Source organism: Acinonyx jubatus, chromosome E4 (assembly GCF_027475565.1).
Source record: "Acinonyx jubatus isolate Ajub_Pintada_27869175 chromosome E4, VMU_Ajub_asm_v1.0, whole genome shotgun sequence".
NCBI classification, from domain to species: Eukaryota; Metazoa; Chordata; class Mammalia; order Carnivora; family Felidae; genus Acinonyx; species Acinonyx jubatus.
The window spans coordinates 29,674,654-29,691,977 of record NC_069395.1 but is presented as its reverse complement, the minus strand read 5'-3'; the positions used below and the strand labels follow the sequence as shown (position 1 = coordinate 29,691,977).

The 17,324-nt window shown below is 43.1% G+C and overlaps 1 long non-coding RNA gene across 1 annotated transcript; it reads left to right on the top strand.

The window, feature by feature from the left end:
• The first annotated feature begins 10,255 nt into the window (after positions 1-10,255).
• LOC128312950 (uncharacterized) lies at positions 10,256-17,196 on the top strand. Its single transcript, XR_008292940.1, has 3 exons — positions 10,256-11,083; positions 13,139-13,222; positions 17,093-17,196. It is a non-coding gene; the product is annotated as an uncharacterized LOC128312950 (long non-coding RNA).
• Positions 17,197-17,324: the final 128 nt, after the last annotated feature.

Genomic DNA, 17,324 nt, shown 5'->3' with positions numbered 1-17,324 from the left:
TTGAGCTACTTTGACAGCCCCGACTTTCGGAAATGTAAGAGACAAGTAGATGAGGAAGTAGGGAGACAACAAAATATTTCTTGACTATCTACTGTCTGCCAGAGACTGTGCTAAGTGCTGCTGAGGATACAACAGGGAAGGGAAAAAGCAAAATCCCTGCCCTTAGGAAGCACATGTTCTAAGCAGGAGATCCAAGTAATAAACAAGATCATTTCAGGCTGGGTGCTTGATATACAGGAAATGAACAGGATAATGAAATTAGACCATTTCAGAGAGGCAAAGACAACCCTTTTTATCTTTGTATTAGTTTCCTGTAGCTGCCATAACACAATGTCACAAATCAAGTGGCTTAAACAACAGAAATGTAGTTCTGGAGGCCGGAAGTCCAAAATCAAGGTGTCAGCAGGCAGTACTTTCTACAGAAGCTTCGGGGAGAATCCAACTTTTGCCTCTTGCAGCTCTGGCAGCTGTCAGCATTTCTTGGCATTTCTTGCCTAATGACTGCTTCGGTCCCGTCTCTGCCTCGGTGGACACATTGCCTCCTTCTCTGTGTCTTCTCCTGTCTTAAGTCTCCCTCTGCCAAAGACACTTGTCACTAAATTTAGGGCCCACCTGAGTAATCTCCTCATCTCAAGATCCTTACCTGTATCAGCAAAGATCTTTTTTCCAAGTAAGGTAATATTTGGCAGGCTCAGAAGATTCCCGAATTAACTTTACTTGGCTATATGAAATCACAGCCTGCTAACAAGTCAATGTAGACATAATGAACTACTGGAAAACCACCAGTTTGCAGCCATCACTGAAACAATGGATTCTGGCTAAAACAAGGGGGTGAAAGGCCACTGGAAGAAAGGATACGCACACAAACTCTATGTATCCTCCAACAGATTACTTGTTAATTGTCAAGGGGACAGCTACCTTTGCAGTAAAGAAACCTGGTGGAACGCTTCTGAACCAAGTGATCAGGCCTTGCACTGACCTCATCTGAAGAAATGCACTGAGGGGGCGCCTGGGTGGTGCAGCCGGTTAAGCGTCCGACTTCAGCCAGGTCACGATCTCGCGGTCCGTGAGTTCAAGCCCTGCGTCAGGCTCTGGGCTGATGGCTCAGAGCCTGGAGCCTGTTTCTGATTCGTGTCTCCCTCTCTCTCTGCCCCTCCCCCGTTCATGCTCTGTCTCTCTCTGTCCCAAAAATAAATAAACGTTGAAAAAAAAAAAAAAAAAAAAAAAGAAATGCACTGAGAGGATGCAAACTCACCTGCGTAGATTTTCAACAGAAATGCATGATCTGAATCTGCTCACGAGGAAACAAAGCCAAGTCAAGGGACATTCTGCAGATCTGGATTTGCCAAGATAACAAAACAAGACATTCTTTCCAGTAATTCCTAAGTTAAGTCGTGTTATACTTTTTTACATATGTGTCCCCTCTACTAGACCAAAGACTCCTAATGGACAATATCTGTGTCTTACTCATCTGTGAATCCCCGGCACCAAGAATGGGATATTAGTGAAATAATGCAATTTAAAGTAGGTACAACAGATACTACTGAATTGCTTGAGATACCGTAGAAGATTAGTTAACAACTTGAAAATATGATTGCAATATATTCGATAAAAAAAGCAGTCCAGACAAAAAAAAACATGATCATTTGTGGTATGTTTCCAGGAAAAAGGTGAAAGAATTTTCACGAAAATGTTAATAGTGGTCACCCCTGGGTGGGAAGATTATCAGTAGTTCTTACTTTCTTCTTTTTATAATACATTTATACATTTTCTAGAGTATGCATTACCTTGGAATAATGAGGTCTAATTATTAATGACACTAGTCTATTCTAAGAAGTAAAAGATGTGGCCACTCTTCCCCTCCAAGCTTAATTAAAACACATTATCACACGTAAACTGTACACTAACATTTTATAAAGCATTTTTCTTTTTTTTTTGCACTTTAATAATTTATTTTTTAATTTACACCCGAGTTAGTTAGCATATAGTGCAACAATGGTTTAGGAGTAGATTCCTTAATGCCCCTTACCCATTTAGCCCATCCCCCTCCTTATAAAATATTTTTCTTTTTTTTTTAAATTTTTTTTTTCAACGTTTATTTATTTTTGGGACAGAGAGAGACAGAGCATGAATGGGGGAGGGGCAGAGAGGGAAGGAGACACAGAATCGGAAACAGGCTCCAGGCTCTGAGCCATCAGCCCAGAGCCCGACGCGGGGCTCGAACTCACGAACTGCGAGATCATGACCTGGCTGAAGTCGGACGCTTAACTGACTGCGCCACCCAGGCGCCCCTAAAATATTTTTCTTAAGTATGAGTCACCACCCCCAGACCACTTATGCATTTTCAAAATGCAAATGCTTTGGCCCCACTAAGACTTAATGAATAAAAATCTCTAGGAGTAATACCTGGGTAGATGTCCTTGATAAAAATACTGGAGTTGCTTCTTAGCTTTGTCATTCCTATACTAGGAACCAATGTTTAGGGGTACCTGGGTGGCTCAGTAGGTTAAGCATCTGACTTCGGCTCAGGTCATGATCTCACAGCTTGTGGGTTCAAACCCCATGTCAGGCTCTGTGCTGACAGCTCAGAACCTGGAGCTGCTTCGGATTCTGTGTCTCCCTCTCTCTCTCTGCCTCTCTCCAGCTCGTGCTCTTTCTTTCTTTCTCTCTCTCTCTCAAAAATAAATAAATGTTAAAAAAAATTTTTTTTAAAGAACCCATGTTAAAAAAAAAAAAAAACCCACAATGTTAAAAACCTAGGCTCCATTGCATAATATGTAAAATTTTATTAGCACTTCTTTCTGAGACTGTACTCATGTGTCTCTCTCTGCAACATCAACCTTGAACCTCTGGAGACAGGGAATTTTGTGTGATTCTTCTTCCTATGGCAATGACTGATGTGTAAGTAGTGCGCCCTCTGTGTTGGTGGGATGGGTGGATGCTTGCATGCAAGAATGATAGGCACCTTTCACCTTGCTCCTTATTTCTGCCTCTGTTTTGTGGCCCAAATCTAGCACACGTATCTGGAAAATACAGGCAGACCTTAGAGATATTGCAGTTTGTTTCTCAACCACTACAATAAAGCAACTATTGCAAATAAAGTGAGCCAAATATATATTTTTGGTTTCCTGGTGCATATAAAAGCTATATTTACGCTATGTTGTGGTCTATTAAGTGCACAATAACGTTATGTTTAAAACAGTGTACAACCTTAATTAAAAAATACTTCGGTAAAAAACACTAACCATCATCTGAGCCTTGGGAGACTCATAATCTTTTTGTTGATGGAGGGTCTTGCCTCAGTGCTGATGGCAACTGACTGATCTGGGTGCGGGTTGCTGAAGGTTGGCATCACCGAGGTAGTGTCTTCAGATAAGACAACAGTAAAGTTTGCCACGGCGATTGACTCCCCCCTTCATGAATGATTTACCTGTGAAATGTAGAAACGATTGCATTTCACCCACAGTTTAACTTCTTTCAAAGTCCCTGCTTTATCAACTAAGTCCATGTAAATTCTGAATCCTTTGTGGTCATTTCAACAATCTTTATAGCATCTTCACCAGGAGTAGATTCCATCTCAAAAACTACTTTCTTTTGCTCGTTCTTAAGAAACAACTCCTCATCCATTCAAGTTTTGTCATGAGATCACGACAATTCAGTCCCATCTTCCAGTTCTGCTGCTACATTCCAGTTCTCTTGCTAATATTCACGTCTGCTGTTACTTCCCCCACTGAAGTCTTGAACCGTCGATTTGTAAAAAAACACAATATCTGCAAAACACAACCAAGCAAAGCACCATAAAACGAGGTATGCCTGTAATCATGTCGGGCAGCTAAAATTGTAACCCGACCAAACCAGAAAACAATTTTAGAAATATGAAACAATTCTAGTAGGTAGATATTCTGCATAGAAATGACAATGAGGCGTACAGATATGGAGCGGCTTCATGCACAAGATATTTTTTAAATGCAAACCAAACTTTTCTGTAGCTTTTGATCCATACCTGGCACTTGTCCAATATGATCAGGCTTTTGCCCATTATCCTTAATTAATTCAATTCTACATTAAATTCAATATTCTTCAATAACTCCCTTTTCCAAAAATGCATTTGAGGTATTGATGTTAACATTTTATTAATAGCTCTGCAATGTTTGCATTCTGTGTGACACTAATATCAAGGATCCAAAAATAAGATAAACTGGAACTCAATTTTTCCTAGGCATACTTCAACGCAATTTGTATATGTGGCCAATAAATTATCCAAAAATCCAGATTTTTATTAAGTGCCTAGTATCTCTCAGATACTGTGGAAGTTATGTATTCAGTGACCAGGGAGGTGTTTGTGAAAATGACCACAAATTCTCTTCTTGGAGTGTGATACTGCACTTCCCATCAAAAGGTAGAGTCTACCTTCCTATCCCTTGCATCGTAGATGGTCCTGTGACTTGTGAAAAAAAATGTGATGCAAGCGGTGGCTTTAATTCCCCAGCGAGGGTTTCCTCTCCTGCTGTATCTGGGGCCCTAACACCACCGTGTGGATGAGCCTGAGCCAGCCTGCTGGAGAAGAAACATGGAGACACATCAAGGCTCTCTGGCCAATTGCGAGACCTATCAGCAAGGCCTTCCTTAGTTATTTGGTCACCTTCTAACTCATTGGCTGACTCTAGCCATTCGGCCAGCCCAGAAGAAGTCAGCTGAGCTGCCCAGACCAGAATCGCCTGACCACAGAATCACGGACTAAACACATGGTTGTTGTAGGCGCTAAACTGGGGGTGGAGGAGGTTACTAGCAAAAGCTATCTGACTAAAACAGGCAATGGTTTTACAGTTCAGAACACTAGAGTCAAATGAATTCTCATTTAGGGACTTTTTTTGAAAGTGTATTTATTTATTTTGAGACAAAGCGCAAGTGGGGGAGGAGCAGAGAGTGAAGAGTGAGGGAGAAAGCAAGAATCCCAAGCAGGCTCTGCACGGTCAGCGCGGAGCCACGGGCCTCGAACTCATGAACCATGAGACCATGACCTGAGCCGAAGTTGGACGCTTAACCTGCTGAGCCACCCAGGTGCCCCTTTATTCAGGGACTTTTGCGGTACATTCCTATAAAGTCAAATCTGCAAAGTCTCAATTCTATGTGCCCTATAGGACAGAAAAAAACGGTATTGGATGTCCACTGAGTGCGCGGAGGCTTGGGGAAACACCACAGCTTATTCACCAAACGTTTGCTGAGCATCTTTGGAGTCTATGGGGATACAAAGACGATCAAATAACTCAGGCTCTGCTCTCAAAAGTCTTAGTCAAGGAAATGGAAAAACACAATAGTAATCAGAGGATTAAAACAAAATCTGATAATCTCTGTGAAGGAGTCAGGCATGCTGGAGGCGGCTGGGAGGGTGAGGAAAGAGAAGGGAGGAAAGGCCCCCTCACCCTACCACCTCAGTCAGATCTGAGAGATAAAAAGAGTCAGCCCGGAGAAGTGAGGGATGGGAGTTTACAGGGTCAAGAAGAAAGGAGGGAGCCAGGATCCCATTTGTAATAACTTCAAGTAGTTCCCTGGGATTGGAAACCAGAGCGAAGAAAAGGGAAAGCAGCAGGTGCGGCAGGGGAGGGGTGCGGCAACTGAGACACGGAGAGGTCGTGCTAAGAACCTTGAATTTTATTTTGAAGGTAAAGGGGAGCCACTGAAAGTTTTTAAGGTGGGGAGATACCATGATAAGTTTTAGAAATCTGTTTGCTCAAGTTGCCAGTAGTAGGAATGGTGAGAGGAAAGTTAAGTGGAGGCAGGTAGGCCAAGGTGAAAGCTACACTAAATGTCTTGGAATCGTGATGTCTGCGTGGGTGGGAGGATACAGGATGTGGACATGGAATTGGTGCATAAAACCCGGGTAGGGTGATTAGGAACAGGTAAAAGAAAAGATCATTGTTAAGGGTGGATTAGGGACTTACGCAATGGGGAAGCTAGTTTGCAGGTAAGAGTTGGAAGCTGTGTTTGACATATTGAGCCTGGGGCATCCATGGGAACCCTGGGTGGAAATGTCCGCCGTTAACATGCTGCTGGCGAGCTCAGCAGAGACGTGGAAGCTGAAGGTGCACACTTAAGGTGATGGACCAGAGACATTCCCCAAGAGCCTCTGGGGCTATGCCCCTGGGAAAGTAACCTTCCTTTCCGGTGTCTACGTCTGAAAATGAAGATATTAATCATCATGTGACAGGGACGTGGTGAAAATTACATGTCATGATGTTAAACACAATGCTTGGTACATGACAGGCATTTGACACATGTTTATTGTGAATGAGAGTCAAGAAGAGAACGTGTTCAGTAAGAAAGGGCCCAGGATGGGTGGGGAAGTGGAGAGCTCCAGTATTTAAGAAACAGACTAAGGAGCAAAGGATACTGAAAGAAAATAAGTAAAGAGAAGAAAGTAAGAGAGCAGGCAAATAACTATTCAGAAAGCTGTTTACTAATATAAGGCTACTATCTTCCAAAGAAAGTCATACACACTGACCAATAATTCCTCCTCTGTGTATCTGTCCTAAAGTAATAATAGTTGTTTGTTTTTTGTTTTTGTTTTTGTTTTCATTAAGAACAGGGGCATCTAGGTGGCTCAGTCGGTTAAGCGTCTGACTTGATTTCAGTTCAGGTTATGATCTCACAGTTTGTGGGTTTGAGCCCTACATTGGGCTCGGAGCTAAAAGCATGAAGCCTGCTTAGGATTCTCTCTCTCTCTCTCTCTCTCTCTCTCTCTCTCTCTCTCTCCTCTCTCTCTTCCCCTTCCCCAATTTCACTCTCTCATTCTCTCTCTCTCAAAATAAGAAAAATAAACTTAAGAAATTAAGAACAATATTTGTATAAAATGTTTGTTGTGTTTTAAAAAAACATAAAGAGGGGTGCTTGGGTGGCTCAGTCAGCTAAGTGTCCTACTTCAGCTCAGGTCATGATCTCACGGTTTGTGAGTTCGAGCTCCACTTTGGGCTCTCCGCTGTGAACACAGAGCCCGCTTCAGATCCTCTAACCCCCTCTCTCTCTGCCCCTCCCACGCTCTCTCACTCTCTCTCTCTCTAAAATAATTGTTAAAAAATCTTAAAAAAAAAAAACGTAAGGAACATAAACAGAGAAGAGCTATAAAAACTGTGGTAAATTTATAGGACTTATTTTATGACAAGAGTGGTCGGTCAGAGTTGAGACAGTGATGAGGAATGACGATGTTCATGAACCAGAACAAAATATACCAACTATCAATAGAGATCAGATAATATGACTTGAGAATTTCTGATTTTTGTTACTTCCTTCGTTCGTTACGATGAGGATGTACTAGTCACACTCCAAAACCCCTACCTGAAAAATAAATAAATCAAAGGCAATACAGACTTCACTCAGGGTGGCGGGCGGAAGAGTACTCACCTTGCTTCCAACGTCACTCACAATAAGACCTCTATCTTTCTATGATGGTTTCTAATGATTCTGATGATTCCTCATCATGTAATCTTCCTCCTGCCAAACTCTGCTTGTTGGATTGTTTGAGTTTTCCTACTTCCTACCCTCCTTCCTTCTGCTGGAATCCTGCCTCATAGAGACAAATGCCTGACCTCTAACTAGACAGGCCTGTTTCAAAACATACCTACCCCACCAGCCCCACCAGCCCCTGTGACCCACCTGGATCTTATCTCTAATCTCTCTTTCTAGTCAGTGACTATGGCTTTGTGCTTCCTTCAAGGCATCACTATTTCATTTCATGCTAAAAAATACCCTTGGGTCATTCTACGGACAAGTTCGGGAGTGGAAGGGAAAATCTTCAAACGCTCTAAAATCATTGCAAAATTGTGTGTGTGTGCACATATGTGCTTTTTTTTTTTTTTTCTCTTTTTTTTTTTTTTTTTTTTTTTTTTTGAGGGAGAGGACCCATAACTTTCACCAGATTCTCAAATTTCCCATGACTCAAAAGACGGTAAGAAACAGCATTCAATTCTCATTTGGTCCTTTTGTTCTACCGGCTCCGCCAGGGTTTATCCAGCTTGGTGCCTCTTCCATGCCTGGTAAGGAGCCTTGCACAAAACAGGTATTTGTTGCTGAATTCAACCGAATGGAGTAAACACAGATGTTGGCATTTGCCAAGTTGGAAAGGGGAAATTTTTTAAAAGGAAGAAGAAACAAACAAACAAAAAAAAACCCGTTAACTCCTCCAATGTAAAGATTCTATCACAACCCACACAAGCACAAAAGTGAAAGTGAAATCATTGTATTTTCTTCAAAACCTAGGGCCAGACCGGCCTGCCAGCAAGGCTAGGATTAGAGGATCAGGAGAGGTCGTGTGCAGTCCTCAATCTGCCCCTGACTCACTTCTATTTTGAGTAATAATTCTCTCAAACTCACTATACCTCATTTCCTATTTGTGCAACACGGAAAATAATTCTTGCCCCTTATCTACCCAGTGAGGAGGTCGTCAGGAAAACAGATGACACACAGAATGCTTTCTGAACACTTCATTAGGCAGTCTCCACAAATCTTTTCATCAGAAAGCCTGTGGTTGCAAAGGCCCGCTCAGCTGTGGTGCTTGTTTTGATGTCCCGATGCTTTCTTTCAGGTCTAAAATATTTCCAAATGTGCTTGAGTTTAACATCGACGGTAGGAAAAAACTTGGGCTGGAATGCACTCTGACCACACTCCAGACCAGCATTTCTCAATTTTTAACCCATATTCCCATTTGATAAGCAGTAGAAATCCCGCTCCCTCTTTAAACTTTGTATTAGGAAAACAACAGTTGATTCTCTCCCCCCTTCTCAACATACACACTTCTATAATAAATACGTCTCACAATAAAAAAGGAATGAACTATTGATTTGTAACAGCATGAATGAACCTCAAAAGCGTTATGCTCAAAACCAGTGTAAAAAGAGTACATTGTGCATGATTTTATTCACATAAAATTCTGGAAAAGCACATGACTCTACATGACAGATAAGCAGTTGTCAGGGGAGGGATGGGGTAGCAGGACAGGAGGGGCTCTAGGGAACTTTGGGGGAAGGGGTGATACAGATATCCCGTATCCTGATTGTGCCGTCTTCACAATGTATGCACATGTCAAAACTTACCACATATCTGCATCCATTGTATGTGAAGTATACATCAATAAAGCTGTTTGTAAAAGCTGTATACCCCTGGCACCTGGTGGCTCAGTCGGTTGAGTGTCTGACTCTTGATTTTGGCTCAGGTCATGATCCCAGGGTCATGAGATCAAGCCCTGCACCAGGCTCTACAGTGAGCACAGAGCCTGCTTAAGATTTTCTCTCTCTCTCTCTCTCTCTCTCTCTCTTTCTCTCTCTCCCCCTCTCCCCAGCTCTCTCTCTCTCATACAAAAGAATTATTATATGCCACTGAATTACTTTCAAGGAAATTGAAACCTGTCCATGTCCCCATAAAAATTGCTCTAAAACATGAGCTTACTGACCCTCTAGACTGAGTCTTTGATTCATTCTTTAATCCCCAAAACTCAGTACAGCAAGCAAGCATTTAACACTCAGTACTCCCCATTTCCACAGAGGCCTGGTGGTTTCAGGCCACGTGCGCTCATTGCGTTCTCTCCCTGCAAGTGACCTCCTGCTTCTTTCTTCTGCTCTTCACGCTTTTTTCCAGATGCAGCTCAGGAATCTCCTGAAGCCGAGTCAGCCCCCTTCTTGGGCTCCTGTAGCTCCTGGGCATATTTCTTGCCTCTACTCACCACTTCCATGAACCTGTACACCTAAAGGGGTTCTTAACCATTTATTGTGCCTCAGTCACCTTTGGCAGTCTTGTGAAGACTTCCCAGAATGAGGTAAACTACACAGGTGCGTGCAGTGAACTGATCACGACATATGGTTGTCAAACTATCAAAACACATATTTGATGTAATAACATGTGCCTTTTCACAGATGTATTAAATGACAATATCCAGCGGTCAAATAACTGCCATTATTTCAAAGTAGCGATATGTATATGCAATATTTCAAGAGAGCTGCACACAGCTGTGATAGGATATGTATATGAAAATACATGTGTTTCCTGGTGACCATGGGTCACAGGTACGGCTGATGCTACTGTGTTTTCCATCACCGTTTCTCTCTGAAGGAAATACTGCGTTGCAGTTAGAGGTTACTGAAAATGTAATTTTTTCTCCATTCAAGTTCACAAAGCCGCTGAATTCCATCCAAGGACAAGGATCCATGGACACCTGAATAAGAACTGCTCTTTAGAGAGGCTGTGTACTATTTATCTTTGTGTTCTCAGTGCTCTTAGCCACACAGGGGGCAAGGGAAGCTTAAGAGCCCGGGACAAAACACTGTAACGATAACAATGACAATATTACGTAGGAATTCAAAAACAAAGACAAATAATTTCTCCCGTTAATAATTGTTACCATCGCTGCTAGTATGTTTCCACCAAACTATGTCCTGGAAAACTGTTCGCTCAATGCCAAGGAACTTCAGATACATCTACCTGAAACCGCATGGTTCTTTGGCCACCTTGTAACATAGTCTGTAATTCGCCAAGTGTTAACATTAAGCCAGGAAAAGAGAGTATATAAAGACTGAGGAGATCTAGCGGAAGTCAACTCCCTCACCATGACCTCACTGTGTCCTTCCGATGTGACCTTCACATGGATGGTGTGGCTCTAGATACATGAGGAATGTAAGAAATTCCCTTGGCTCAGTCTTTTCCTCCTCATTGCAGCAGACGATAATGCAAGATGCTTTGTCCCAACCACGCCTCTCTCTTAATATTTCTAAATACTTCCTTTCTTCTCTTTACTGTTGCAGTTCTTGTTGAGAGCATTTCGTAAGAGTGTAAAAATAATGAAGTAGGTTCAAGTGAACTGGAGTAACAATGGAGCACCTTGTGGGGAAAAACCCTGTTCGCTGTGAATTTTCACATGACCCTCTTCGGTCTCATGCTGCAGATTCAGCCATGCGCCCTGGGGCCCAGCTGGTGTGTGGAGGCTCAGGCCACAGAAGGAAAAGGCATCTCGTCCGCCTCCCACTCTGGGGGACCCATTTCCTCCAGTATTTGAGGAGGATTGGTTTCTTCACTTCCAGCAGAGTTCACGTGAACTAAGGTGAGTTTAAAATTTTGACCTTAAAGCCTCTGTTCTCACTCCCACCCAAGAAATTTTTAGAAGCCACTCTTACCCTAAATCAGTCCGATTCCAAAGAATGTTGAGCAAGCCCGTTATCCACCCACACCCCTACCCTGTCGGAGCCCTAAACATCTGCAACATTAAAAATGAGATAAGCAGTTTAGGAAACAGTATGTGAAGATAGTGGCTTGTTGCCTGAACAAGGACTTGGGAGGTCCCGCAGAACTACCGAGTGAGGACAGACCCCGCTTGCTGGAGGAGAGAGGCACAACTCTGAAGTAAGCTGGCTGATGTGCAGAACATTCTGCCCGTGGCAGAAATGAGCGTCTTTCCCGTCTCCACTCTCTCGCCCTTCGTCCACAAACATGTTCAAATTGATTGCATTGTAACAACTACCTTTACACCACTTCTCCCCGGAGTTAGCAAACTGCCACCCCATTATCTCTGTGTTCTAACTTCTTAAGTGCAGTCCACAGCTGGTGTCCTCACTTCCTCCCTATTGCTCTCTTCTCTAACCTCTCTCAACCCTGCCTCCAGCCACCAGCCTCCACGCTGGACTGTAGTCTGTAAGAAAGGAGAATGTCAAAGTCAAGGACTCCATAATTGCCAACTGGATCCAATGGATGGCTTGGAGTCCTTGGCTGGCCCAGTGCAGATGACACCTGACACTCCTTCCACCTGAAAACAGTCCTCCCTGCTCTCCTTCTACCTCTTAGTTGTACCTGCAATGTCTAGTTTGACGTCCACATCTTAACCCAAGTTCAAATGGTTGCAAAGAATCTAGTTTATCATGCTTTGTACATGCACAAGATCCTTAATCGTCAATAATTGTACATTATTCTTTTTTTCTGTTTTAAGTCGTATTTTCCATTCCATTTCCCCCCAGGTGTTTTTCTTAGCTTTCCTGAAATATAAATCACATATCATACAATCCATCCACTTTGAGTGTATAATGCGATGGTTTTTGGAATATCCAGAGTTGGGCGATCATCACCAGAATCCACGTTAAAACATTTTCATCACCCCCAAAAGAAACCTTGTACTGATTGGCAATTACTGCCCTTTCCCTGGTTCCCTACCACAGCCCTAAGCAACCACTAATCTACTTTCTGTCTACAGGTTTGCTTATTCTGGGCATTTCATACAAATGGAATCATACAATATGTAGTCTTTTGTGACTGGCTTCCTTCACTTAGCATAACGTTTCAGGGTTCATCCATGTAGCAGCATGTATCTGTACTCGTTCCCTTTTATAACCCAATAATATTCCATTATATGGATATACTACATTTTATTTATTCATCAGTTGGTGGACATTTGGGCTGTTTCTACTTTTTGGCTATTGTAGACACTGCTGCTAGAAACATCCATGTACAAATTTTTGTGTTGCCCACAGATGTTAAACCCAATTTATTTCTATGTTTCAAAGTCTTTTGTTATCAATAAGCTTTTCATCTATCTCATCCACAAACTATATACATAAATTAAAAATTAAATTAAAAATTAAAAGAAAAAAGTTTCTGTGACCATAATTCACCAAATACATGCAAAAACATTGGACTGAATAGTAATACTGAGTAGTAATAAATTCCCATTATTGGTAATACACAATCAAAGCATCAGAAGTATATTGCAAAATTTGACAATTATTAAACATAATAAGTAAAATTTGGAGGGGGTTCCTGGGTGGCTCAGTCGGTTGAACGTCTGACTTCGGCTCAGGTCATGATCTCGCGGTTTGTGAGTTCAAGCCCCACATCGGGCTCTGTGCTGATGGCTCAGAGCCTGGAGCCTGCTTCGGATTCTGTGTCTCCCTCTCTCTCCCTGTTCCTCCCCCACTTGCGGGCGCTCTCTCTCTGTCTCTCAAAAATAAACTAAAAAAATTTTTAAGTAAAATTTTGTTGGAAATATATCCATTACTAGAGATGAACTGGGTTTATTTTCCAAATATTAGTTCATGGGTCTGTGGATGTCTTTGAATCACACTGAAATAGTTTGGCATAATTACATCTTACTACTTTTTTTTTTTTACAGACGCAATCACTGAGAAACACTTCAAAATACACAAGTGAGGGCACCTGGGTGGCTTAATCAGTTGACTGTCCGACTTCGGCTCAGGTCATTATCTCACGGTTTGTGAGTTCGAGCCCCACTTTGGGCTCTGTGCTGACAGCTCAGAGCCTGAAGCCTGCTTCAAGTTCTGTGTCCCCCTCTCTCTCCACCCCACCCCTGCTTGTGCTCTGTCTCTGTCTTTCAAAAATGAATAGGGGCGCCTGGGTGGCGCAGTCGGTTAAGCGTCCGACTTCAGCCAGGTCACCATCTCGCGGTCCGTGAGTTCGAGCCCCGCGTCAGGCTCTGGGCTGATGGCTCGGAGCCTGGAGCCTGTTTCCGATTCTGTGTCTCCCTCTCTCTCTGCCCCTCGCCCGTTCATGCTCTGTCTCTCTCTGTCCCAAAAATAAATAAACGTTGAAAAAAAAATTAAAAAAAACCAAAAAACAAAAATGAATAAACATTAAAAAAAAATTAACAAAATACACAAGTGAAGGAATGGAAGTATTCTACTTACACCATTGTTGCTCAAATCTTTGACATCCAGGCTAGCCAGAACCCCACAATCACTTTGTAATCTATCATCAAAAATTATGTTTAGGTCTCCCTCCAAAAATGCTAAAAGCAAACAGCCAAAACCACCTGATTCGTAAAAGGAAGTGTGGCCCAGTCCTTAGTCACTCACTTTCTCACACCTGCGTCAGTATTTAGAATGGCCCCTTTGTTTGGAGCCCAGGTTTTTGTACACTCCCCAAACACATCACAGTACGATGGTAGAGAGGCAAGAGGGGTGCCTTTTTCCTGTAAAGTGGGAAGCTGACTTGTTCTCAGGGGGATCTATTTCAGAAAAGGGTGTAAATATGGACAATGAACACCTGAAAATTGCTTCCCTCACCCAGACTGTGATTCCATTTCCTACAACCACTTTGACTCTCAACTCCACAGCTCCAGATCAGCCTCCACTGAGGCCCAGACCCGCAGCCCACAGTGCACTGCCTGGCCAGCCCTCAGGTCCCTCAAGAGTCGCACATACAGCTAATCAACCCCCCAATCTATCTCCCTGCCCGTATTCCCAGGCACCCTCATCCATCCTGTTCACCACCCTGCCACTACATTAGTATGCTACACTATGCTACTATGATCTAGTCACTGACCTACTTGAAATCCTTCACGGGTGCCCCAGATCTATCTTGAACTTTTGCACATAAAGCATCTCCTCCAAGAGACAGAGTGAAGCCAGATCCTCTCCAGAGAAAGGGTGCAAGTTCTCAGCCTCTAACCTTCTAACACCCAGCTAAGCCATCCAGGAGACAGGATAGGTTAGTAGTTAAAGGGATGGACTCTGGAATGGGACCACCTGATTAAAGGCAGTCATTCGAGGGGTAACCTTGGGTGAAATCTTTGACCTCTCTGAGCCAGTTTCTTCACCTACAGAGGATAATAATACTATCTTTCTTAAAGGGTAGGTATAAAGATGAAATGATGAAATGTATATAATGTGCTTAGTACAGTGCGTGACACATGATACATTCGAGTGAGACCTCAATGGATCCTAGTGGCCAACATCACGAAATAAACCACCGATGTCTTACGTTGAGAATCCAAAGCCATTTCAAATTGGTGAAAGCCCCTTTTCCAGCCTCATCTCCTGTCTCTCCCCAACGTTTCCCCCACAAGCTCCCCATACCATACCACTTGCTCTCCTCCTCCTCTCTCCCAAATCAGCTTTTCACAGCCCTGAGTTTGCTTTCAGCCTTCCTCTCAGCTAGAATTCTTTCTTTACCATCTGCCTGGTGAATGGCACCTTCCCAACAGCCTCCCTGGTTGTTTTGTCTCAAGTCTCCTTTGCTGATCACTCCTCTTCTTCCAGAACTCTCAGTGTTGGAGTGCCCTAAAGCTCAGTCCTTGGACCCCTCCTCTTCTCTATCAATGCTCCCTTTATGATCTCCCTAAGTCACCAGTCTTTAAATATTTATATGCTGATCATTTCCAAATATGTCACCAGATCAGACCTCTCTTTCCACTCATTGACCTCCACTTGGATATCCAGTGGACGTCTCAACATGGACAAATGTGAAGTCTTAGTCTTACCCGCAAGTCTGCTTCATCTATCTGCATGTTGCCCCCCAAATGTTGCTGGCAAACTCCAGCCTTCCTACTGCTCATGCCAAAAATATTTCATATCTAACCCATGATAAGTCGAACTGGTCATACCTTCAAAATATGTCCAGAATCTGATCACTTCTTATCCCCTGTACTGTCATGAACCCTGGTCAGAGCCATTATCCTCTCTTGTCTGGATTACTAGTCTCCCTGCTTCAAACTTGCCTCTGCAAGTCTCTTCTCAGTATGGCAATTGGAATGACCTTTTCGAAACCTCAGTCTCATCATGTCCGCCTCTGCTCAAAACCTAGCAATGGCTCCATATTTCTTCACATTTCTTTCATTATAAAACTCAAAGTCCTTTTTTTCCCTTAATGTTTATTTATTTATTTTGAGAGCAAGTGAAAGCGAGAGCAGGGGAGGGGCAGAGAGAGAGGGAGAGAGAATCCCAAGCAGGCTCCACACTGTCAGCACAGAGCCTGACATAGGGCCCAATCTCACAAACTGTGAGATCATGACCTGAGCCAAAATCAAGAGTCAGATGTTTAACTGACTGAGCCACCCAGGTACCCCCTCAATCATTAAGATAATGCTTAACAGTCCAACTCCTTTACTTCTCTAACCTCACTTTCTATTACTTCCCCCCACAAGCTCTGTTCCCGGCACACTGCCTTCCTTTTTATTCCTAAATCTGGCCAGTAGGCAATTTTCTATTTGCCTTAGCTATTTTCTCTGCCTGAGGACCTTCCACCAAGATCCCCACATGACTAACTCCCTCAGCAACTTCAAATCTTTGCTTATATCTCATCTTCTCCATGAGAACTCCCCTGACCCGAGCTGGGGCTCAGACATAGCCACCTGAACCCAGAGCATTTCTATTCTCTATGTGGTTTCCCAGGTTGCTCTATGCCAGAACTAGTCTTACCTGGGCCTCTGAGGAAGTGAAAATTAAAAATTCACTTTGCTGAGTCTCTCCTCTGGTCCCACGCTAGGTCTTGTGAAGAAAAGGAACCATCCTGATTTCATAGGGATCAAGTCACTTGACCCAGATCACCAGGCTTATAAACAACAGAGACGCAGAGCCATGTTGGCCTGATGCCTACACTGCACCCTTTCTTCAGACCACTCTGCTGAATGCTAGATGTTCATGTCCTCACCCTGCCCCTCTACCTGTAGAATGTTAGCCTTACTTCTGGTTCTGGAGAGTCAAATGAAAGGCAGTTAGCTTAGGGGTTTCTTTTTTTGTTCTTTTAATGCCAAGTCATTGTGTTATGTCCATCAATCTAAGGTGGAAACAAACAAAACACATGTGTAATACATTCCACGTTTTCATCTATAGGTGCTAATGACAGAATCGCTTTGAGCAAGAAGGTGTGCTAAGTTAGAATCTTGCTCTGCGTCCTGCTGGGCTCCTGGGTGGCTATTTGCAGTCTTCCGGCCCTTTCTTCTCTTTCTCCCGTCCCCACCCCCTCCTTAATTGTTCTCCAAGAGAAAACAAGAACTCCAACCAACTGATGATGTTCTTTCCATATTTAACATTCCTTGTCGGTGAGTAGTCATTTTTATGAGCTAAGAGGCACTCTCCACAGTGACACCAGGGCTAGAATCATTCTCCTGGGCTCAGATTCTCACTCTGCCACTGTCTAGAAGCGCTATGCGAATGATTTAGCCTCTAAGTTTTAGTATACTCAGCTTTAAGCTATTAAAAACAAAAGCTCTTCCTTTATGGAGACTATAAGGATGTTCAGAGAGAGTGCAACTAGGTACTTAGCACCGTCGCTGCACAGAGCAAGTGAACACTCGGGGGACAGTACTTATTTTGTTGTTATTCCACAGGTGCTGGCTGGGAGATCTCGGTGCCCACTGCTCCATCCATGAAGCGATCAAGCCGCTGCTCCCCACCCAAGACTTAACACGCTCTGGAAGACAGTCATCTTAACTGGTTCTATAGTCAACGTCCATCTCGTGAAATGACCTTATTTGTTAATACTAGTAAACAGAAATTTCTGACTTCCTTGCTGAAGGAATGTTGTCATTGAGTTCCGAATGCTTACCTTAAAGGGAACCA